General features: G+C 43.7%; 1 pseudogene; it reads right to left on the minus strand.

Annotated features, from left to right (window-relative positions):
- Positions 1-2911: 2911 nt before the first annotated feature.
- On the minus strand, positions 2912-4805 carry LOC119335390 (annotated as a pseudogene).
- Positions 4806-24941: the final 20136 nt, after the last annotated feature.

Raw genomic sequence — 24941 nt, forward strand, 5'->3', positions numbered from 1 at the left:
GGGCCGGGCCGGGCCGGGCTTGACATTCGGGCCGGGCTCAGGCTTTGTTTTTCAGCCCGAAAGATAGTTCGGGCCGGGCTCGGGCTTCATTTTTTCCGTATTTCGGGCCGGGCTTTCGGGCTTCGGGCCGGGCTTGCACGTGCGCGTACTAAAAAACAGCATTCGGGCCGGGCTTTCGGGCTTCGGGCTTGATTTCGGGCCGGGCTCGGGCTTGAAAATGTGGAGTATTTCGGGCTTCGGGCCGGGCTCGGGCTTGAGAAATGAAGGTCGGGCTTTTACAAGCCCGGCCCGAAACCCGGCCCGGCCCGACGTTTGCCCAGGTTTAGTTCATGCCTAGAAGATATAAGAAAAATGTCATCCTCCCGACATCTAACAACCTCAAGATCAAGTTGACATACAACATTCCAAAGAACAACACCAAAAAGGCGCCACTACTACCGGCGTATGATTTTCTTTTCCTTTTTGTTAAGGGCATGGCCAATGCATAGCCTCATGGTGATGCCCCGTGTGCCATGTAGGATCGGATGCCAGGAGAAGTAGGTTTGGATAGAGAAGCGGGATTGATTGCTTGTATCTGCGTTGGTATTTCCCCTAAGAGGAGAGGATGATGCAGCACAACAACTGTAAGTATTTTCCTCAGTAGGACAAGCAAGCAATATTATGTAAACAGCACTTGCACACAAATAACAAATACTTGCAACCCAACACGTAAGAGGGATTGTCAATCCCTCCTCGGTATTGAGACAGATAAAATTGTATGAGATTTGATAAATAGATCTGACAAAAACTCAAAATAAAATAAAGAAAGAAAAAGTGCGGCAAGGTATTTTTGGGTTTTTAGAATAATAGATCTAAAAATAATATGATAGGAAATAGATCCGGGGGCTGTAGATTTCACTAGTGGCTTCTCTCAAGAAAATAACATACGGTGGGTAAACAAATTACTGTTGGATAATTGATAGACGAGAAAATAATTATGATGATATTCAAGGCAATGATCATGTATATAGACATCACACCCAAGATTAGTAGACCGCTCCTGCCTGCATCTACTACTATTACTCCACACATCAACCGCTATCCAGCATGCATCTAGTGTATTAAGTTCATGGAAAAATAGAGTAATGGAATAAGAATGATGACATGATGTTGACAAGATCTATTCATGTAGGAATAGACCCCATCGTTTTATCCTTAATAGCAACGATACATGTGTGTCATGTCTCCTTCTGTCAGTGAGAATAAGCACCGCAAGATCGACGCATCACAAAGCACATATTCCCATTGCAAGAAAAATCAATCTAGTTGGTCAAACTAAACCAAAGTTTCACAGAAGAAATACAAGGCTAAAAAGATCATGCATAAAAGAGTTCAAAGAAGACTTAAATAATATTCATAGATAGAATTGATCATAAACTCGCAATTCATTGATCCCAACAAACACACCGCAAAAAGTCATTACATCAAATAGATCTCCAAGAAAACCGAGGAGAACATTGTATTGAGGATCACAAAGAGAGAAGAAGCCATCTAGCTACTGCCTACGGACCCGTAGGTCTGTGGTAAACTACTCACACATCATCGGAGGAGCACCAATGAGGATGATGAACCCCTCCGTAATCGTTTTCCTCTCCGGCAAGGAGCCGGAAAAGAGCTCTAGATTGGATCTCGTGGTTTTGGAATTTGCGGCAGCTGGAATTGTGTTTCGTCGACTCCCCTAGAGTTTCTGGAATATCCGAGTATTTATAGAGCTGAGAGGCGGTCGAAAAGATCCCCTTGGGACCCACAAGGCAAAAAGATCACCATGGGCCCCACAAGGCACCAGGGCGCTCTTGGGGCCTCTTGTGGCCCCCCACAGGCTCCTATGGTACACTTCCTGGGCTACATGCATCTCTTCTGGGCAGAAAAAAATCTCCAAAAAGTTTCGTTGCATTTGGACTTCTTTGATATGGATATTCTGCAAAGTAAAAAACAAGCAAAAAACAGCAACTGACACTGGGCACTATATCAATAGGTTAGTCCCAAAAGATGATATAAAATTGCTAGTAAATATATATAAAACATATTGATAATATAACAACATAGAACAATAAGAAATTATAGATACATTGGAGACGTATCAGGGATCTTATGCAAGAGGCGGGTGCCTGGGGAGAAAAGGTGTGATCCGGTGTAAAAAGTTAAAGGGTAGAAGTGAACAGTAGAGATGCATATGTATTAAAGTTTCTATTTTTCTATTTCTTGATGAGGCCCACTAGTAGTAGCTTGCGCTGGGGAGAAAAATCAATATAGTTGCCTCAAGCTATTTTTTTCTCATGGGGCATGTGTATCTATATGCCACCATTGTTCATGACCTCGTGGGAAACCATGTGGATGCTTGGTGCCAACTTTTCTACAAAGGAGGCGGACGTGCTGCCAATGCAAATAAAGGAGGTAAAAGCACCCCAGGTACCCTAACTTGCACAACATCTGACATTTTAGTCCCAAACTTACAAAAATCAACCCCACCATACCCCAACTTGCACTGCATGTGATGTTTTAGTCCCAGTCCAATGACAGAACGACATGTGGCAGCCAGGTGTCTGGCCCGGTCTCGCACGCAGTTTTGCAAAATCCCCCCTGTCATTTTCTCTAATCAACCTGCAGTATAGCACACCTGAATTATATCTGTAACCAGACAGCTCCAACACCCATGTGATGCTTTTCTCGATGGCACTACCACATCATTAACCCACCTACAAAACTAATCAGTGTACTCCTTGATCAATAATCAGTGTCAAAGCCACGACATGATTCACTGCACCACACACACGTCCTTAAGTAGAAAATGGAGTGATTAAGCCGAGGGTTTAGCTGTTGCTGACAAGTGTAACCTCGATAACTGTCAGAGCACAAGACAAGCACTGACACATGGAAGATTAACAGCACTAAGAAGCGTAATTAACAGTTGATTGTACAACGGTGCACTGGCAGCTAATACTACTGCATGCATTGTCCCGTAGGCTAGCTAGGAGTAGTAGTAATTATCAAGGGGTTAACGTTGCGCCCGGCGCCACGAGATGGCTGGAGGAGAGTTTGTATCCAGCCGCCGGTGTTGACTCAGGGAGGCTACACGTCGGCCGGCCGGTCAGAAGAGGTCGAAGCGCTTCGTGTCAGCCTTGCGCGACGCCGGCATCTTGCACGACTGCGACCGGTGCAGCGGAGCGCTGGGGACGACGGGCGGACGCAATGACCGGAGGAGCGCGAAGTTGAGGTTCTTGAAGAAGGGGCGGGCGTTCACGTCGGCGGCGCCGTGGCGGGACCCGAGGCGAGCGGCGGGGTCCTTGGTGAGCAGGCGCGTGATGAGGTCCCGCGCCGCGGTGGTGTCGGCGTGGCAGCCGGTGACGGAGGAGGAGGGGAAGGTGAGCGGCACGGACGATGTTGCAGAGCTAGCGTGTCCTAGTGGCGCCGGCGAACGGGGTGCGGCCGTGGAGGAGCTCGTAGAGGAACACGCCGTAGGCCTACCAGTCCACGGCGGCGCCGTGCGCGCCGCCGCCTGCCACCTCCGGAGCCACGTACTCGTGCGTGCCGACGAATGAGCACGACCGCGCAGACACCGGCTCCGCCACAAACCGCAGGGGAGACGCCGGCACGCCGCGCACCGGCGACGATGCCTCCGCCGCTTGAAACGTATCGGGAAGCAGGACGCGCTGCGCGGCTCCTCCTGTTCCTCCTCCTCGGCGACGGCTGGCTTGAGGTCGCGGTAGCCGGTAGACGATGCCCATCATGTGCAGGTACTAGAGCGCCAGGAGCACCTCGGCCGCGTAGAACCGGGCGGAGGAGAGCGGGAAGTGGCGGGAGGGCATGCGGTGGCGGAGGGAGTGGAGGTCGCCGCCGGGGCAGAACTCCACGACAACGCAGGAGAAGCGCGGGGCGGCGTCGAAGTCGGCGAAGAGCGTGGGGAGGAACGGGTGGTCGAGCAGCCGCAGGATGCGCTTCTCGGCGGCCGCCCGCTCCAGCTTGTGCTTCTTGGCCACGGCGCGCCGGTCCACCACCTTCAAGCAGGGGATGCAGTGGCCCGCCCTTCTCCAGGCCCTAGCCCTCCGTCCCGGCGGCATCCCCTCGTTCCGCCTCACCGGCGTCGGCCCCCCGCAGCCGGACGAGACCGACGCCTTGCAGCAGATGGGCTGGAAGCTCGCCCAGTTCGCGTACACCATCCGCGTCGACTTCCAGTACCGCGGCCTCGGCGCCGCCACGCTGGCGGACCTGGAGCCGTTCATGCTGCAGCCGGAGGACTCGAACGAGGAGCCCGAGGTAATCTCCGTCAACTCAGTCTTCGAGATGCACCGGCTGCTCGCCCAGCCCGGCGCCATGGAGAAGGTCCTGGGCACCGTGCGCGCCGTGCGGCCGAGGATCGTCACCGTGGTGGAGCAGGAGGGGAACCACAACTCCGGCACATTCCTGGACCGCTTCACCGAGCACTACTACTACTCCACCATGTTCGATTCCTGGACTCGCTGCACTACTACTCCACCATGTTCGATTCCCTCGAGGGCGGCAGCTCCGGCGGCCCATCCGAAGTCTCATCGGGGGGCAGCTGTTGCTCCTGCCGCCGCCGGCACGGACCAGGTCATGTCTGAGGTGTACCTCGGCCGGCAGATCTGTAACGTGGTGGCCTGCGAGGGGGCGGAGCGCACAGAGCGCCACGAGACCCTGGGCCCGAGCGGGGTCGCAGGGGAGGAGGCCGAGAGCGCGCGGATGGCCGCCCACTCCACGTCGCCGGACCGGTGCGGCCGGAGCGCCGCGGACGGGCGCGGCGAGCACACGGTGGCCGCCGCCGCCATGGCGGCCGACGGGGTGCAGTCGAAGGAGAGCCGTGACAGACTGGACAGGTGTGCTATACTGCGGGTTGATTAGAGAAAATGGCAGGGGGCGTTTTGCAAAACTGCGTGCGACGACCGGGCCAGCCACCTGGCTGCCACATGTCGTTCTGTCATTGGCCTGGGACTAAAACGTCACATGCAGTGCAAGTTGGGGTATGGTGGGGTTGATTTTTACAAGTTTAGGACTAAAATATCACATGTTGTGCAATTTAGGGTACCTGGGGTGCTTTTACCTCCAAATAAAGTCATTGTCGCTCCTTCCCCTCCGCGCGATTGTACTCTGGGACCTCGGTGGGGTGCGTGCAGTTTTGTGTGCTCAGGATCTATTGGATCTGCTGAGCTTTGGTCTTTCTGGGCATGGCAATCATGGTGGAGAAGGTGGCCATGCTGGGGAAATTTTGTCTCCTAGCTTCATCCCCATGGCGGCGGGGAGTGCTCTGTCCTTGCCGTGAAGCCTAGGAATCCAGTTCGGAAGTTGGAGTGGCGCCAGATCTCCCTCGTTGGGAGGCCATGTCTCGTCCCCAGTGGTTCTTCGTCTTGTTGCATCTCCGGTGTGCTTGTCCTCGTGGACTGAGGTTGACGACTTCCTGGTCGTGAAGAACCCGTCCGTAGTATACAAGGTCTTGCCGGCTCCACGTCGGAGTGGTGGTGGCGTGGCGACGCACCTTCATCCCACATCAGAGTTTGTGGTGGGTCGGAGCCCCAAGGACCCGGTTGTAATTTACATTTTATTTGGGGTGCATGTACCATAGGTGTTGTTTAATATATGACCCGGGGTCATTCCCGCGCAATTTTTTTTGTTGTTACTCCTTTTTTCCTTTCTTTTTTTAGAATCTCTATTCCTAAAGGGGGAGTTGGTAGTCTCGCCTCACTTCCACCAACACTATATTACGCCCACTAGCGTTTTACAGCTGGTCCATTTGACCCATGAATTAACTCACTCAAATCGGCACTTTCCCAAAACAATGTGGTGCATTAACTCATTCAAATCAAATCTTAAAAAATCTCAACTAAATCCAAAAAGTTTCCTTTCTTTTCACTACTCACACCCAGATCAAATCATATATTACCAACCCATCAAATATAATCAAAGTTAGCCAGCCCATTTGGCACCTGGGCGTGTTTATAATTTTTTTGTTTCTTTTTTCTGTGACCAACCTATTATGTTGGGCTCGGCATACTATCAGAATCAACACAGACATGTATGTCATGGTAAGTTGGTAGGGTTGCAATCATTCCGGTTAAAGCTTCTCCATCGATTTTTTATCTATCCCACCAATTTATTTTAACTGGTTTCTAGCCCACTGATGTAGTTAATCCATTTTTCATTTTTCAATTCTCAACTCCTAAAGGGGAGTTGGTAGTCTCGCATCACTCCCACCAACACTATATTATGCCCGCGAGCATCTTACAACCGGCCCATTTGACGCATGAATTAACTTAATCAAATCTGCACTTTCACAAAACAACGTTGTGCATTAAATCATTCAAATCAAATCTTAAATAATCTCAACTAAATCCAAAAAGTTTACTTTCCTTGCAGTACTCATACCAAATCAAATCAAATATTACTGAAACATCAAATATAATCAAAGTTGGCCGATCCATTTGGCGCGTGCGCGCGTTTATATTTTTGTTTCTTTTTTTTCCTGTGCCAACCTATTATGTTGGGCTCGGCATACTATCAGAACCGGCGAAGACATGTACGTTATGGTTAGTTGGTATTGTCGCCACCGTTCCAGTTAAAGCTCCCCCATCGATTTTTTTTGTATCCCACCATTTTATGTTAACTGGTTTCTAGCCCACTAGGGCGAAGCTAGATCCCCTGCTTGCCCGTGTCTGCGCGCACGTGCCTGCCTTTGGCGACGCCCATTGATACGTCTTCAACATATCTATAATTTTTTATTGTTCCATGCTATTATATTATCATTTTTGGATATGTTATAATAATTTTATAGTCATTTATCCTTTTTGTACTAACCTATTGACATAGTGCCAAGTGCCCGTTGCTATTTTCTGCATGTGTTTTTACATCGCAGGAAATCAATACCAAATGGAGTCCAAACACAGCGAAACATTTTGGAGATTTTTTTTGGATCAGAAGACATCCAGTGGGCCGAAGAAGCGCCTGGGGGGAGGGGGGGGGGTGCTCCGAGGGGAGCACAACCCACCAGGGGGCGCCAGGAGGCCCAGGCGCGCCCTGGTGGGTTGTGCCCAGCTCGGGTGCCCCCTGAACCGACTGTTTGCTCTATAAATACCCCAATATTCCAAAAACCTTAGGGGAGTCGACAAAAATCAATTCCAGCCGCCGCAGAGTCCAGAACCACCAGATCCAATCTAGACACTATCATGGAGGGGTTCACCACTTCCATTGGTGCCTCTTCAATGATGCGTGAGTAGTTCTTTGTAGACCATATCGGGTCCATAGTTAGTAGCTAGATGGCTTCCTCTCTCTCGTTTGATTCACATTACAATGGTCTCTCGGAGCTCCATATGATGTAACTCTTTTTGCGGTGTGTTTGTTGGGATTCGATGAACTTTGAGTTTATGATCAGATCTGTCTTTTTTATCCATGAAAGTTATTTGAGTCTTCTTTGATCTCTTATATGCATAATTGCTTATAGCCACGTATTTCTTCTCTAATATTTGGGTTTGTTTGGCCAACTTGATCTATTTATCTTGCAATGGGAACATGTGCTTTGTAGTGGGTTCTATCTTACGGTGCTTGATCCCAGTTACAAAAGGGGAACCGGCACGTATGTATCGTTACTACTAAGGAGAAAATGATGGGGTCTATTTCTACATAAATAGATCTTGTCTACATTTTGTCATTGTTCTTATTGCATTACTCTGTTTCTTCATGAAATACACTAGATGCATGCTGGATAGCGGTCGATATGTGGAGTAATAGTAGTAGATGTAGGAAGGTGTTGGTCTACTAATCTTGGACGTGATGCCTATATAATGATCATTGCCTGGATATCGTCATGATTATTTGAAGTTCTATCAATTACCCAACAGTATTTTGTTCACCCACCGTTTACTATTTTTCTCGAGAGAAGCCACTAGTGAAACCTACGGCCCCCGGGTCTCTTTCTCATATATTTGCCTTTGCGATGTATTTTTCCTTTGCTTTTATTTTCAGATGTATTAAACCAAACATACAAAAATACCTTTCTGCAATTTATTTTATTTGGCGTTCAATCTATCAGTATTTACAACTCTCTCACGTCTGTTTGCCTACCTTGGGCGCCGCTACCCGAAAGGGATTAACAACCCCTTTTACACGTCGGGTTGCGAGTATTTGTTATTTGTGTGCAGGTGATGTTTACATTGTTTTGCTTGGTTCTCCTACTGGTTCGATAATATTGGTTTCATCGCTGAGGGAAATGCTGCTGTGTTGCATCATCCCTTCCTCTTTGGGGAAATACCGACGTAGCTTCAAGCCGCATCCAAAGGAATTTCTGGCGCTGTTGTCGGGGAGGATCTTCAACATATACCAGGTTCCTATTCACAAATCTCATCTCCTCGCAATTTACATTATTTTCCATTTGCCTCTCGTTTTCCTCTCCCCCACTTCATAAAAAATTGCCGTTTTATTCGCCCTCTTTTTCGTTCGCCGTTTTCTCGTCAGATCTCATGTTTGCTTGTGTTTCCATGTGTCTCTTATTTGCTTGTATCTTCGCTTGCTAAAAATCTATTGATATGGATTCTCATCCACTTGCTAATCTTTTTAAAAGAAAAACTTATGATGAACCAGTTGCTAGTAAGTTGAGTGCGCTAGATTATCTTCATGAAGTTTTGCTTGAGATTCATGAATCTGAATTTTTTGATGAAGTGTTAGAAGAAGGAATTTATAAAATGATTCATGATAGCTCCTTGGTTAAAAAGCATGATTGCAATGATGTTAGTATGAATTCTATTAATGTCAATTATGCTAATAATATGCAAAACCTGAAGCTTGGGGATGCTAATATTGTTATGTCCACTACTTATTGCTATGATCATGATTCGGGTGATAATGATTCTTATCATCTTGAAAATTTATTTAAGCCTCATGATGAATATGCTTGCGATAATATTGAAAGTGGGTTTGGAAGAGCGTCAACTTTAAGTAAAAGTAATCCCACATATTTGGAGAGTGTTCAATCTTATGAAATTTTTGATAAAAGTTGGATTGGAGAGGTCATGACTTTATTTTAACCCCACTAATTTGGAAGAGCGTCAACTTTGTATGCATGTGGATCATGTAGAGAATATGTTATGTGATAGCTATATTGTTGAATTTGAGTATGATCCCACATGTAGAGAGAGGAAAATATGGTTGTAGACATTTTCATGTTACTAATTTACCCCTCGTTATGTTGAGATCGTCAATGTTTTACCCCTCTTCTTTGCATAAGTTAGATGTTTCTTGTCTTGATAATTTGTTTGCTTATAAAATGCCTATGCATAGGAAGTATGTTAGACTTAAATGTGTTTTACATTCTACATGATTCTCTCTTCGTGTTTCAATTACTATCTTTCATGTGAGCGTCATTGAAATCTTATGCCTAGCTAGGGGCGTAAACCGATACCGCTCGTTGGGAGGCAACCCAATGAATAAAATTTATTTTTGTCTTTTTGATTTCTATTCTTGAGTGTTTGAACAATTATGCTACTGTTATTATTGTGTTTTGTGTGTGTTTGAATTAGTGTTTGTGCCAAGCAAGGCCTTTAGGATCTTCTTGGATGATAGTTGTTTGATCTTGCTGAAAAACACAAAGTTTTGCGCTCACAAAAATAATTCTCATTTTTAACAGAAGGGTGCTTTTGAGTTGATTCTTGTTGCAGAAGATTAATTATACAAATTTCTCATGCGGTCCTAATTTTTTCAGAATTTTTGGAGTTAAATAAATATTCAAAATATCTAGATTGCTGCAGACTATTCTGTTTTTGACATATTCTGGTTTCTTTGTGTTGTGTGCTTGTTTTGATGATTCTATTGTTTTCTTTGATGAGTTTTTGCCATACAAAAGTTGGAATACAGTAGATATAATGCAATAATAAAATATGAATTGGTTTGAAACATTACTTATAGTAGTGATTTGTTTTCTTATACTAACGGATCTCACGAAGGTTTTGTTGAGTTTTATGTGATTAAAGTTTTCAAGTTTTGGGTTATCTTACGATGGATGAAGGAATAAGGAGTAAGAATAGCCTAAGCTTGGGAATGCACATGGAACCTCAAAATATTATCCAAAGAGAAGCAAGCAACTAAGCTTGGGGATGCCCCGAGTGGCATCCGCTCTTTCTTCTAATGACCATCGGTATTTTACTCAAAGCTATATTTTTATTCGTCACATACTATGAGTTTTGCTTGGAGCGTCTTGTATGATATGAGTCTTTGCTTGTTTTGTTTTATTTTTAAGTCTTGAATCCTTGCTGTACACACCTATTTGAGAGAGCCAAAATTATGCCATGACTTGTTAGAATAGCTCTCTATGCTTCACTTAAATTTTTATGAGCTATGGATTTGCTCTAGTGCTTCACTTATATCTTTTTGAGCATGGTGTGCTTTAGTATTTGTGAAGAAATGCTCTCTTGATTCACTTAGATTTATTTGAGAGTTAGTAAAATTTTCAAGAAATTCTCTCTTGCTTCACTTAAATTATTTTGAGAGAAAGAAAAATTTATGGTCATGATATTCACTTATATCTGTTTGAGCTTACCAAAAGCAACACATGAAAATTAGTCCCAAAGTGATATATATATCCAAGAAGGATATAATAAAAACTTCCATGAAGATCATTGGACAAAATAAACTTGATCCTTGTTATAGTTTTGAGATATGATGATGTGATATGTGAGTCATGTTGATGAGTAATTATGCTTTAGTAAGAATATTGGTGTTAAGATTTGTGATTCCCTATGCAAGCACGAAAGTCAATAGTCATGCAATGAAATTACATCCTACTTGTGGTGCATTATTTGATTAATTATGCTTAATGCTCGCTTATGAGATTATTCATTTCTTGGTTGGCCGCTTCTCAATATTTTGCTAGCCTTCATTTTGCACTAAGTATGATCACTACTTGTGCATCCAAAAACCTTTAAACCAGTTTTGCCACGAGTCCACTATACCTACCTATATGTGGTATTATTTTTCCGTTCTAAGCAAATTTGTATGTTCCATCTCTAGTTTTCAAAATAAACTTCTCTTTTGTGTGTCCGTACCGCTCACGAGGCGGTGAGGGGTGGCTAATATTTTCCATGCTAAATGTGTTATTCTCACGATGAGTGTTTATTCACTTGTCATTGCACGAGAGTAAGGCAAAGGTATTAGGGATACCCAGTCCCGAAATGAAAAATGAATTTACTTTATGTTGTCAAATAATAAATTCCTCAGAAAATGTTGCTATGGAAGGAAACCGTGGATTCGCTAGCCATGGAAAGTGAAAGTATGGTGGAAAAAAGAATAAACTTTATTTTTTGTTTGGGAACCGCCTATGATATATTTAGCATGGAAAGTGTTGGGAAATCTAAGTCGTTTTCGTTGGTGGGAAAGGCACACCTCCCAAAATGTTTTTATCTCTAAGTTTTTTGCTTTGAGCTGTGGCACCTCTACAAATCCCTACTTCCCTCTGCGAAGGGACTTTGTTTTACTTTATGCAATTTTTTATTTTGAATTTGAGTCTCCATCTTCTCTTATAAAAGCACCAACTAAGAGGCACTTGAAGGAAATATGCCCTAGAGACAATAATAAAGTTATTATTTATTTCCTTATTTCATGATAAATGTTTATTATTCATGCTAGAATTGTATTAACCGGAAACATAATACATGTGTGAATACATAGACAAACATAGTGTCACTAGTATGCCCCTACTTGACTAGCTTGTTAATCAAAGATGGTTAAGTTTCCTAACCATAGACATGAGTTGTCACTTGATTAACGGTATCACATCATTAGAAGAATGATGTGATTGACTTGACCCATACCGTTAGCTTAGCACTTGATCATTTAGTATGTTGCTATTGCTTCCTTCATGACTTATACATGTTCCTATGACTAAGAGATTATGCAACTCCCATTTACCGGAGGAACACTTTGTTGGGGAACGCAGCAGAAAACAAAAAATTTCCGACCTACGCACCAGCCCAGGACCACTATGGAGACTGCATACATGGTTTGATCTTTTTCGTTACCGACTCGTAGCACAGAGGGAATTTGAGTCGATGACGATCGGTGGTGCAGATCCCCGCAGCTAGGATTTACAACCTCCCAACCGCGAGGATGTATACCCTCATCTGCTCCTCAGACAGCCCTCTGGGAGGCGGTCGAACAACACCCCGGACGGTGTCACGGACAGCCCTACGGGAGGACCTTCAAAACTCGAACGGTCACTCGGACAGCCCTTCGGGAGGCACTCACGAACTAAGACCGAAACTACGATCTCTCTACAGAGTTGCACACATACGGTGTCATCTATCCAGCAGGGCTTCGCCGTCCAGAACTAGTTCCTGCTGGAACCCAGACAGCCTTACGGATCTACGAAACTCTTTTCGTGGGAGGGAGAGAAGAAGCCAGATCATTGCATGGCACTTGTATGTGATAAGGGATGAGTGTGGAGAGCTCCTCTCCTCCTCCTTTTATAGGAAACCCAAGGGGTAGGGTGGTTTCACAAGAAAACCCAAAGTGCACATGAAGGAAGTCCTTCCACAAGGACCCAAGTGTGAAACCAAGGGACAAGAGGGGGCTCCAAGGAGGAGTCCCCATGTGGCCGACCACACCTAGGAGGGCCCCCCAAAGGGAGCCTCATCCATCCATGTCACCCCCAAAAATATCTTGGGACAAAGCCCAAAATAATGGCTTTCCAAAAAGTAACCCAAAAAGCACTTTCACTATTCATGACGACATTTTTCAGCGTCCGCTCGAACTGAAAATATTTATGTGGGCTTAGAACATTTCCAGTACCCACCATATTTATTTTCAACGCGTTCTGGAACAATTCCAGTTTAGTGATTTTCATCTGCGAAAAGCATCTGAAGCGGTTCCGGCAGCTCCGGAACATTTCCGGTTTTTATCTCAGAAAATTCCAAAAAGCTTCCAGAATGATTCTGGCACCTTCCAAGAATTATCAGGCATGTGCCAAAACCAATTTGACTTAATGGTATATCCCGAAACAACTTTTCGGTATCATCAAAACTTATCCGATGACCTCTCTCTGCGGTACGATTCCGCTGTCCAAAACCATTCCGGTGTCCGAAACTTTTTTCGGTGATTTTCTCTCAGACTCCCTATCTAGTATTCAGCAGATAGATGACCCTTAAGCGTGTGACCCTATAGGTTCGGTGAAGTATAGACATGACCCGGAACCCCTTCCGATCAATGATCAACATCGGAGCCATGGACACCCATATTGACCCCTATACCCACACGAATGAATATTCGAGTGAACCTCCAGTTGCCGTGTGCTATTCCTGTTGCTTCGCGATATGTTACAAAGACCCGAGGTGAGATTTACTTGCATCCCCGTGGATCAACAACTTGTCCACTATGCTAGTTACCTCGTTACTGGTTTTGTTCTCTTTTCTCGTTTCCGTGTTCCGGCATCCCTGTGATCAAATCACACTGTGTCTGGCCAGACAATGATGGATACCGTAACACCGAGAGGGCCCGAGAATATCTCTCCATCGTCGGAGGAGCAAATCCCAATCTTGAGCTATCAAGTTACTTGACACACTTTTCCATGAACCCGTAAGCCGCCGTAATAGCCACCCATTTACAGATGATGTTTAACAAACCCCAAAGTTCATGAAGCAAGCATGAAGAAACTCGATATTCTCATGGTCTAAGGAATCATGCAAACATTAACCATCTCTGTGTTATTTACCATTAACTTGTGACGAATTAATCTCATAGCATAACATCAAACCAGGTCGATTCAACACAAATGTTTTCTTAACATTGTGCCCTCAAAGTTGCTGGCATAGACATGCCCATGATCAGGAAAACATAACCATCATGCAACACTTGAGCTAGTCTTAGAGGCTAGACTAGGAATACTTCTTACCGTTTATTATTCCACACGTGCATATGAGTCTTCCTTCGAGCCTCGTGGATATTGCAGACTCGAGAATCATTGCAGTTATAGCATGGAACATAAACATAATTATGAACTCGGAGATAAATAATAGCATTTATTATTGCCTCTAGGGCATATCTCCTACAGACTCCCACTTGCACTAGAGACAATAATCTAGTTTAATGCTAATGCACTTCACACCTTTGGCATACTGGTGTTAAAAATGCTTCGCATGTGGTATAGCCTGATGTCCATCGGATCTGACAACTTCAGCTCCGTGTGTATCTTTGCATATCCTCGCGGTTTCACGCTTTCACAAAATTCATATGTTGTGCGGACTTGGCTTTTATGCATGTGAATCATAGGTCGAACCTGGATTCCTCAGACCGAGTTATGGATAAACTACCTGTAGTAGTGTCCCATTGACAAAAGCCATCTTGGAACCATACTAAGTTCATGAATGAACTATATGATTCAGCATCTTGTTTGTCGCTTCTAAAGCGTCAACATACCTAGTCATTTGTTATAGAATCCGCCACAGTATCCTGTTGGGAACAATTTCCAACTACCATGCCACCATATTGTGTATTACACAAAACCCTTAACTTAAATCGAAAACTGCATGGAGAAAATATGAAGACTGTATCAATGTAACATTTTACAACGAACTCTTCATGATCTCCTCTTGCGAGAAAACATATCATGAGTACTTACTCTAGTACTCAATGACATCTTTCACTGTTGTCCCACGATTAGTACTTTGATCACTTTAGTATCCATACTCGCAACACCTTGGGAGTATTGGACATATCTGGTTGTTTTACATACCATGGAATACATGATTAATCCAAACACAAAAGTGTGTGGAATCTGCATCATGTATTTTGCTCATCAGTGTTTTGGGACACTGATTCTTGCAAAAACTCTTTCCATGTGACTTCGGCAAGAATCACTCCTTGTCGTTCTTAGTGCTAAACGGTTTTAGCATCTTGTCAATATGTATTTATTGCTTAGCCCTATTAGGTAAATCTATCTCCATAGATCATTATGCCTAATATTGAGGCTATTTAGCCTAAGCACTTCATCAAAAAACTATTTTCAAATGAAGTCCTAATCCGTGTCAAGAAATTTATTTCCAATTAACAATGTGTCAAGCACACAAGGTTTTTAGAAATATTATTACGCTCCCACTTACTTTCTTGAATTACAAGCATCTTCGTTACCCATTGATGAAGTCAAACCCCTTTGACCATTTCATCAAAGCATGAAGATTCCAACTCCATTTTGCTCTCTTCTGTCCATCGCTGGAACTCTGAAGTTTGCACCCTTACTAGCATCCTTTGGATAGACAAAATGCCTTGGACTGTAACACATGCAAGTCCTTGGTTTCATTTCCATCAGATGGAAATCCTATTGTCATCCATGTTTCATATCTCATGATTGAAATATGTATTAATTGCTAGTTCAACCCGAACCGACTTTAAGCATCGCTACAATGGAAACAACCTCATCGTAGTCAACTATTGAACTTGTTATTTCAACAAGTCGAGCTTTATGGATAAAACATTTTTATCCGTATCCATTTTAAGTTCCATAAATATTCGTTAGACTCTAAGTCTTCCGAAAGGTGTATCAAGGTTTTAATCTTGAATCACTTATATGGAACTAACTCGGGTTGTATTAGCATTTAGCCAATTCCGGAGTCAGGGCCCATCAACGCTTCATTGTGTATCGTAGGTATAATGTTGTCTAACAACAATATCTCGTTTGCGCACCTGAGAGGTTTGCACGAGCCTTGCCTACGTGGTTCAGCTGCAAGTTCGACCGAAGTTCATACATTTTATTGTAGAGACTTCCGTATCAGTCGCGGTAGGAAACTCTGGAATTACTTCCAAGGTCTCTTTCCTTTGATCTAATGACGAAGATACTGTTTATCTCGTCGAGTTGCACTATTCTCCCACTCACCTTTTTGAAAGAACCATTCTCTTTAAAAGCACACTGTTTCGTGGCAAAACTATTTGCCTCGGTATAGTGAGGGAGGAATACCCAACATTTTGGTATAACCTACAAAGTAGCACTTGTCTGATTTGGAATAGGTTTGTAACCTTTTACACAAGCCCCATATTCCAAATGTTAAGAAAAGATATAACATGGTTGGGTGTACTATACCATGACTTCATTTCAACAGACCCGATGTAGCTCTTTTCAGTGTAAAAGCCGCAGTCTCTAAAGCATCACTTTAAAAGGGATAATGGCAAATTTATTTATGTCATCTTTGACCTTACCATGTCATAAATGGTTAGATTACATCTCCACAGACTTTTCACTTGCAGTGGTGTTCCGGGAGGTGCAAGTTATGAAACCCCTTTCACAACTCATCAGACATTCGCTAAACATGTAACTCAAATATTCCTTTGTGCAATCAAATTGCAGAAACATAATTTTCTTGTTACAATAACTTCCACTTCATTTTTGAAAACCTTTCGAATGATTTCAAAAGATCCAGACTTACGTCTCATCAAGTAAATATCCATATATCTACTTGAGTCATTTCTGAAGATAAATAAATCCACCACTAACAACACTTATCGGACTACACACATCAAATGTATGATCACTAATAAGTTTGTTGTTCGTTCCTTATGGCTTGTGAACGGTATTTTAGTCACTTCACTTTTCGGAGGAAAGTTGCAAGTGTCAGATGATTCAAAATCAAAAAGACTTCAAAATCCATCATAATGGAATTTTCCATGCGGGTTTCTCCAATGTGACCAAATGTAGTGCCACACTTGTGTGGTATTCTTTTAGTCTTGCGACATTTAGCGTCAGTGTTATGGATGTATCATATTACCATCAATATTCATAACATACATCCCATCTTGGATGGAAGCATGGCCCTTCATGTTATTCATAATACTTAACAACACTTGTTTTTTTCATGAATAATTCTTTTGCAACAAATCTTGTGCAATGGGCTAAAGTGTATGAAACTCTAAAATGAATTATGAAAGTAAACCCAGAGGTATTGTATTATTATCAATATTCATAACATACATCTCATTCATAATGAAAGTATGGCCCTTGTGTTATTCATAACATCGAACATAAAAAGTTCTCTTATGAACAACCTTCTTGCAAGATACATTATGCAATGGGCTAGCGTTTGAAAAACTCTAAATGAATTATGAAAATAAATATAGACAGCAGTACACCGATGGAAGGTATAGTAACATTTACTGTGTTCCCTGTGTATACCTTAACCTCATTTCTGGCTAGCCTTTTAGGCCATAGTAGCTCTTGCATTGATTCGTAATAAAATGCAATCGGGCGGGTATCTTTGTGATTAACTCACAATACCCAAGAATTAGTGATTAACATGTTTAACCATAATTCCCAAGAACTATATCTTTGACCAGCCTTCTATACATCAATAAATCATAGGACATTCATACATATGAGCTGGATATTCCAGTCTTCATTCTTTTTGCCTTTATACTTCTAACAGTTTAACTTTCAGTATTTCTCCTACTCTCAGAAGAAGCACTCAACCTAAGAGTGGCGTTAGCCCCGGACTTCCTAGGCGTGAAAGTTTCACTAACACCCTTCAGACATTTCCTTTCTCTTTAAGTTGTTGTTTTATTCACCTTTCATCATATGATAGGTGTTCTTCTAGATCCCTCTCTTACCAGTCTAATGGATAGTAAACTCCTTTACTAATAGTTTGCAAACAAACATTTCTTTGGTATCTCATATCTTTTAGCCTTTGTCTATCTCTGAAAATGATTTTCAGATTCCATGAATATCACATAACTATCCAAACTTTCGAAGTTCGGGTCTCATGGAAGCAAACATATTGCACTTGACTGAAATGGAATTCTAGCTTTTGGATCGAAGGATGAGGGTCACATGATCCATAGCATAAGCGAGAGAATACCAAAAGTATGCGATAGGACAAAGTCCTTCTCGGCACTTTTGAGGACAATCCTCACATTACGTTACCAATCGTAAAGTTTTAACCAGATATTTAACAGCTATTCAATTTTAATAGGGAAGGTGGAAACGCAAGCGATTATTCTACAACTATTTTGCAAGAAACACTTAGACAGTGTTCATAATTAATTGCACTAAGAATTAAACATGTTAATTCAACAATGCACTCCCACTCAAATCAATATCTCTCATAATTAATTTTGAGTGATACAAGATCCAGACTTCAATTCATCGCCATAGAATCATCATCTCATAACGGGAATTTTAATCGGTAGGCCAACTTGCCGATCACATCTGTATGTGACTCTTGCTCATCTTTCGATGCGTGTGTTCCGAGCTCAGGACGATCCTGCCATGAACGTCAGGACAACCAAGTGATCTTGCTGCGAGGTCTGACCTCACCCGCCTCACACTTCTCTAATCGTTCGTACCCATGCATCCATGGTGCACCCCGAAAAGATAGGTGCTGTGACGGTGCTACACTTGGGAGAACACTAACTACTTGATATTTTAGTGAGAGATCACCCTAATAAAAAGCGACTACCGCGCAATCAAGAAGGGTGCATCATAAGGGATAAACATCTCAGGCAATTCATAATAGCATGATATGGTATAGCCCTTTCTGACGGAGAAGTCTTTCATTTCTTCGTCTTCGGCATTTGCGTCGGTGTTCACCTTCGCGAAGATTGCCACCACCTTGTCGATGCACCAGATAATATTGCTATCTCCATAGCATATAAAATTAATGCATTACTTAAGGTTGACACGCAGGTCATTAAAGTGACAATCATATGGCTCCAGCCATCATGCCGAATCATGACACACAGGTCATGTTAATCAATTTACATCATATAGTCATTTCATACATAATCAAATTATTATGAGCACTGCTATACCACATCACATGCACATGCAAACCCTCCTGCAAAACCAAGTTAGACGCCTCTAATCGGTTCATGCAAAAAAGGTTTTACGTGGCTTCTAAGGTTTCGAAACAAACTGAAGCTACCTACGTCCATCATCAAGTATGATAATTCAAGTTGCTAGATTAACATCTCAGGATGTATGAAGCACGAGATAATAAAATCTCGAACCCCATACTAAACTTCGTCATATGCATGACCCCCACGCAGATCATATCTGCAATGCCCTTTCATCTGCGAATTTCATCTTTCTTTTGACTACGGCAGAACCCAAAGAACTGATAGCACTTCCATGATCAATCAGGATCACGGATTGCCAGAACTTTGTCAAATTCCACCATGCTGTCTCGAGATTGAGCAAACACAAATTCTTGGGAAGCAACAAGAATGTCGGGTAACATATTTCATTTGTCACCCGCATAAATAATTTTCAGCAATAGATCTCATCTACTCCAAAATTATATTATGCAATACCCATACATCTCCATGTATTCTAGATCGTAACCTGCATCTACGCATAGCACGGCTCTTGATGCCACTGTTGGGGAACGCAGCAGAAAACAAAAAATTTCCGACCTACGCACCAGCCCAGGACCACTGTGGAGACTGCATACATGGTTTGATCTTTTTCGTTACTGACTCGTAGCGCAGCGGGAAGTAGAGTCGATGACGATCGTCGGTGCAGATCCCCGTAGCTAGGATTTACAACCTCCCAACCGCGAGGATGTATACCCTCATCTGCTCCTCAGACAGCCCTCCGGGAGGCGGTCGAACAGCACCCCGGACGGTGTCAAGGACAGCCCTTCGGGAGGACCTTCGAAACTCGAACGGTCACTCGGACAGCCCTTCGGGAGGCACTCATGAACTAAGACCGAAACTATGATCTCTCTACAGAGTTGCACACATACGGTGTCATCTATCCAGCAGGGCTTCGCCATCCAGAACTAGTTCCTGCCGGAACCCAGACAGCCTTACGGATCTATGAAACTCTTTTCGTGGGAGGGAGAGAAGAAGCCAGATCATTGCATGGCACTTGTATGTGAGAAGGGATGAGTGTGGAGAGCTCCTCTCCTCCTCCTTTTATAGGAAACCCAAGGGGTAGGGTGGTTTCACAAGAAAACCCAAAGTGCACATGAAGGAACTCCTTCCACAAGGACCCAAGTGTGAAACCAAGGGACAAGAGGGGGCTCCAAGGAGGAGTCCCCATGTGGCCGGCCACACCTAGGAGGGGCCCCCCAAAGGGAGCCTCATCCATCCATGTCACCCCCAAAAATATCTTGGGACAAAGCCCAAAATAATGGCTTTCCAAAAAGTAACCCAAAAAGCACTTTCACTATTCATGACGACATTTTTCAGCGTCCGTTCGAACTGAAAATATTTATGTGGGCTTAGAACATTTCCAGTACCCACCATATTTATTTTCAACGCGTTCTGGAACAATTCCAGTTTAGTGATTTTCATCTGCGAAAAGCATCTGAAGCGGTTCCGGCAGCTCCGGAACATTTCCGGTTTTTATCTCAGAAAATTCCAAAAAGCTTCCAGAATGATTCTGGCACCCTCCAAGAATTATCAGGCATGTGTCGAAACCAATTTGACTTAATGGTATATCTCGAAACAACTTTTCGGTATCATCGAAACTTATCCGATGACCTCTCTCTGCGGTACGATTCCGCTGTCCGAAACCATTCCGGTGTCCGAAACTTTTTTCGGTGATTTTCTCTCAGACTCCCTGTCTAGTATTCAGCAGATAGATGACCCTTAAGAGTGTGACCCTATAGGTTCTGTGAAGTATAGACATGACCCGGAACCCCTTCCGATCAATGATCAACATCGGAGCCGTGGACACCCATATTGACTCCTATACCCACACGAATGAATATTCGAGTGAACCTCCAATTGCCGTGTGCTATTCCTGTTGCTTCGTGATATGTTACAAAGACCCGAGGTGAGATTTACTTGCATCCCCGTGGATCAACAACTTGTCCACTATGCTAGTTACCTCATTACTGGTTTTGTTCTCTTTTCTCATTTCCGTGTTCCGGCATCCCTATGATCAAATCACACTGTGTCTGGCCAGACGATGATGGATACCGTAACACCGAGAGGGCCCGAGAATATCTCTCCATCGTCGGAGGAGCAAATCCCAATCTTGAGCTATCAAGTTACTTGACACACTTTTCCATGAACCCGTAAGCCACCGTAATAGCCACCCATTTACGGATGACGTTTAACAAACCCCAAAGTTCATGAAGCAAGCATGAAGAAACTCGATATTCTCATGGTCTAAGGAATCATGCAAACATTAACCATCTCTGTGTTATTTACCATTAACTTGTGACGAATTAATCTCATAGCATTACATCAAACCGGGTCGATTCAACACAAATGTTTTCTTAACATTGTGCCCTCAAAGTTGCTGGCATAGACATGCCCATGATCAGGAAAACAGAACCATCATGCAACACTTGAGCTAGTCTTAGAGGCTAGACTAGGAATACTTCTTACCTTTTATTACTCCACACGTGCATATGAGTCTTCCTCCGAGCCTCGTGGATATTGCAGACTCGAGAATCATTGCAGTTATAGCATGGAACATAAACATAATTATGAACTCAGAGATAAATATAGCATTTATTATTGCCTCTAGGGCATATCTCCTACACACTTTGTGTGCTACCAAACGTCACAACGTAACTGGGTGATTATAAAGGAGCTCTACAGGTGTCTCCGAAGGTACATGTTGGGTTGGCGTATTTCGAGATTATGATTTGTCACTCCGATTGTCGGAGAGGTATCTCTGGGCCCTCTCGGTAATGCACATCACTATAAGCCTTGCAAGCAATGTAGATAATGAGTTAGTTACGGAATGATGCATTACGTAACGAGTAAAGAGACTTTCCGGTAACGAGATTGAACTAGGTATTGGATACCGACGATCGAATCTCGGGCAAGTAACATACCGATGACAAAGGGAACAACGTATGTTGTTATGCGGTCTGACCCATAAAGATCGTCGTAGAATATGTGGAAGCCAATATGAGTATCCAGGTTCCGCTATTAGTTATTGACCGGAAACGTGTTTCGGTCATGTCTACATTGTTCTCGAACCCGTAGGGTTCGTACGTTTAAGGTTTCAATAACAATTATATTATGAGTTTATGAGTTTTGATGTACCGAAGGAGTTCGGAGTCCCGGATGAGATTGGGGACATGACGAGGAGTCTCAAAATGGTCGAGACGTAAAGATCGATATATTGGACGACTATATTCGGAGTTCGGAAATGTTCCGAGTGATTCGGGTATTTTTCGGAGTACCGGATAGTTACGGGAATTCGTCGGGGAGTATATGGGCCTTATTGGTCAATAGGGAATAGAGGAGAGAGGCCAAAAGGAAGGAGGCCTGCCCCCCCCCCCCTCTGGTCCGAATTGGACAAGGGGCGCAGCCCCCTTTTCCTTCTTCCTCTCCCCCTCTTTCCCCTTCTCCTACTCCAACAAGGAAGGAGGGAGTCCTATTCCCGGTGGGAGTAGGACTCCCCTTGGCGCGCCCCCTCCTAGGCCGGCTGCCCCCTCCCCCCTTGCTCCTTTATATACGGGGGCAGGGGGGCACCTCTAGGCACAACAACAATTGATCATTGATCTCTTAGCCGTGTGTGGTGCCCCCTCCACCATAGTCCTCCTCGATAATATTGTAACGGTGCTTAGGTGAAGCCCTGCGACGGTAGAACATCAAGATGGTCACCACGCCGTCGTGCTGACGGAACTCTCCCTCGACACTCAGCTGGATCGGAGTTCGAGGGACATCATCGAGCTGAACGTGTGCTAGAACTCGGAGGTGCCGTAGTTTCGGTGCTTGATCGGTCGGGCCGTGAAGACGTACGACTACATCAACCGCGTTGTCATAATGCTTCCGCTTTCGGTCTACGAGGGTACGTGGACAACACTCTCCCCTCTCGTTGCTATGCATCACCATGATCTTGCGTGTGCGTAGGAATTTTTTTGAAATTACTACGTTCCCCAACAGTGGTATTAGAGCCTGGTTTTATGCGTAGATGTCATATGCACGAGTAGAACACAAGCGAGTTGTGGGCGATATAAGTCATACTGCTTACCAGCATGTCATACTTTGGTTTGGCGGTATTGTTGGATGAAGCGGCCCCGACCGACATTACGCGTACGCTTACGCGAGGCTAGTTCTACCGACGTGCTTTGCACACAGGTGGCTGGCGGGTGTCAGTTTCTCTAACTTTAGTTGAACCGAGTGTGGCTACGCCCGGTCCTTGCGAAGGTTAAAACAGAACCAACTTGACAAACTATCGTTGTGGTTTTGATGCGTAGGTAAGAACGGTTCTTGCTAAGCCCGTAGCAGCCACATAAAATTTGCGACAACAAAGTAGAGGACGTCTAACTTGGTTTTGAAGGGCATGTTGTGATGTGATATGGTCAAGACGTGATGCTATATTTTATTGTATGAGATGATCATGTTTTGTAACCGAGTTATGGGCAACTGGCAGGAGCCATATGGTCGTTGCTTTATTGTATGAAATGCAAACGCCCTGTAATTGCTTTACTTTATCACTAAGTGGTAGCAATAGTCATAGAAGCAATAGATGGCGTAACGACAACGATGCTACGATGGAGATCAAGGTGTCGCGCCGGTGACGACGGTGATCACGATGGTGCTTCGGAGATGGAGATCACAAGCACAAGATGATGATGACCATATCATATCACTTATATTGATTGCATGTGATGTTTATCCTTTATGCATCTTATTTTTGCTTTGATTGACGGTAGCATTATAAGATGATCTCTCACTAATTATCATGAAGTGTTCTCCCTGAGTATGCACCGTTGCGAAAGTTCTTCGTGCCGAGACACCACGTGATGATCGGGTGTGATAGGCTCTACGTTCAAATACAACGGGTGCAAAACAGTTGCACAAGCGGAATACTCAGGTTAAACTTGACGAGCCTAGCATATACATATATGGCCTCGGAACACGGAGACCGAAAGGTCGAGTGTGAATCATATAGTAGATATGATCAACATAGTGATGTTCACCATTGAAAACTACTCCATCTCACGTGATGATCGGACATGGTTTAGTTGATTTGGATCACGTGATCACTTAGATGACTAGAGAGATGTCTGTCTAACCGGGAGTTCTTTAGTAATATGATTAATTGAACTTAAATTTATCATGAACTTAGTCCTGGTAGTATTTTGCAAATTATGTTGTAGATCAATAGCTTGCGTTGTTGCTTTCATATGTTTATTTTGATATGTTCCTAGAGAAAATTGTGTTGAAAGATGTTAGTAGCAATGATGCGGATTGGATCCGTGATCTAAGGTTTATCCTCATTGCTGCACAGAAGAATTATGTCCTTAATGCACCGCTAGGTGATAGACCTATTGCAGGAGTAGATGCAGACGTTATGAAGGTTTGGCTAGCTCAATATAATGACTACTTGATAGTTTAGTGCACCATGCTTAACGGCTTAGAATCGAGACTTCAAAGACGTTTTGAACGTCATGGACCATATGAGATGTTCCAGGAGTTGAATTTAATATTTCAAGCAAATACCCGAGTTGAGAGATATGAAGTTTCCAACAAGCTCTATGGCTAAAAGATGGAGAAGAATCACTCAACTAGTGAGCATGTGCTCAGATTGTCTGGGTACTACAATCGCCTTAATCAAGTGGGAGTTAATCTTCCAGATAAGATAGTGATTGATAGAATTCTCTAGTCACCATCACCAAGTTAGTAGAACTTTGTGATGAACTATAGTATGCAAAGGATGACGAAAACGATTCCCAAGCTCTTCGTGATGTTGAAATCGACGAAGGTAGAAATCAAGAAAGAGCATCAAGTGTTGATGGTTGACAAGATCAATGGTTTCAAGAAAAGGGAAAAGGGAAAGAAAGGGAACTTCAACTAGAATGACAAGCAAGTTGTCACTCCCACGAAGAAGCCCAAAGCTGAACCAAAGCCTGCAACTGAGTGCTTACACTGCAAAAGAAATGGTCACTGGAAACGGAAATACCCTGAATATTTGGTGGCTAAGAAGGATGGCAAACTGAACAAGGGTATATTTTATA

Source organism: Triticum dicoccoides, chromosome 7B (genome assembly GCF_002162155.2).
Source record: "Triticum dicoccoides isolate Atlit2015 ecotype Zavitan chromosome 7B, WEW_v2.0, whole genome shotgun sequence".
Taxonomy (NCBI): Eukaryota; Viridiplantae; Streptophyta; class Magnoliopsida; order Poales; family Poaceae; genus Triticum; species Triticum dicoccoides.